Source organism: Helobdella robusta (assembly GCF_000326865.2).
Source record: "Helobdella robusta unplaced genomic scaffold HELROscaffold_180, whole genome shotgun sequence".
NCBI classification, from domain to species: domain Eukaryota; kingdom Metazoa; phylum Annelida; class Clitellata; order Rhynchobdellida; family Glossiphoniidae; genus Helobdella; species Helobdella robusta.
This window is the reverse complement of record NW_008703982.1, coordinates 17,825-19,469: the sequence shown is the minus strand read 5'-3', so window position 1 is coordinate 19,469 and position 1,645 is coordinate 17,825.

Sequence of the window (1,645 nt, the reverse complement as noted above, 5' to 3'; positions counted from 1 at the left end):
TCATAGTTATACATAGTTCTATAGGATTATCGAGTTTGTTAGAGCGAGTTTGTTCGTCAGCAACTGTAAATATAATAACTGTAAAACTTTTGAGAAACAATGTCATATTCGACAACTATATTTCAAGCAGAGTGAGTTCTACAGAGTTGTATTGAGTATTATAAATTTTTATAGAGATTAATATTTTTCAAACTTTCCAGAAACAACTTTATCTTCAACATTATACAAAACACTTCAGAAATTAAACTATTATGATAAATTAAATTAATATTAAATTAAAAACTAAATTTAAGCTAAACTTAAAACAAAATCATAAACGACTAAAACTAGAGCTTTTCAGTCTGTATTTATAGGCTTCTTTCCATACATTCTCATCAGCGTATATGCCAAGTCATTAATTAAGTAATAAAAAACTATGAATACATATTTTAAGACCTCCTTCTAACGCTGTTTGGTTTGAAACGAAAAATCACGCCATAATGCTGTTAGTTTGTAGGAAGTATACAATTTTTGACAATCCTTCTTTAAAACGTGTTTACAAATTGTAGTTAACTAAAAAATCACGCCACGCTCTACAGTTCAACGCCTTAAATTTGTCAAACTCTTTAAATGGACATAGAGGCTGAATTTCGACACGTTGATATTCCAAATACTTTAGAAACTATTGCAAACTCAGCAACTATCTTTCGAAACTTTCAGAAACAATTTTCTTCTCAGCAACATCTCAAACTTTTTACAGATTAAATTCATTTTTAAAATAGATAAATCAGTTTCAAACAAAAAAACTGGAAGTACGAAAGGACGATCAGCCATTGACAAAGTTGAATGCTAAGACACTTACATAAGAACGCTAGAAATTCTGATATCTAAAAATAAGATATAATTCTGGTAACAAAATATTAAAAAACATTATAATTTCAAGTAAAAATTGCTAAACCTTATAAAACTCTTCAAAACTCGATAAAACACTGTAAAACATTGTATAAGTTTATAAAACACTGTAAAATTGAGTTTTACAGCTTCAGTGTTTTACCCTAACCCTTGAGGGTTCTACCCTAACCCTTTGGGGCTTTACAGGGTTAATTGAAATGTACATTTTATAGAATTTCATAGACTTATAAAGAGTTCTATAGGATTTATCGAGTTTGTTAGAGCGAGTTTGTTCGTCAGCATCTGTAAATATCAAACTTTTGAGGAACAATGTCATATTCGACAACTATATTTCAAGCAGAGTGAGTTCTACAAAGTTGTATTGAGTATTATAAATTTTTATAGAGTTTAATATTTTTCAAACTTTCCAGAAACAATTTTATCTTCAACATTATACAAAACACTTCAGAAACTAACTTTGAAACTCTTCAGAAACAATTTTCTCATCAAGCCCTTCAGCAACTATTTTCATTGCAATGATATTTCAATTTCCTTAGGAACAACAGCAAGCGATCTTTCTAAACAATGGTTCACTCGTCAGCAACTGTAAATAAATATCAAACTATTAAGAACAGTGTAATATTCGATAACTATATTTCAAATTCATCAAAAAAAAATTACAACTTCTTTTCTGAAACAATGGCACATTCTTCAGCAACTATCTTTCAAACACTTCACTAACCTTATGAAACTCCATAAGACTCTATTAAAGCTT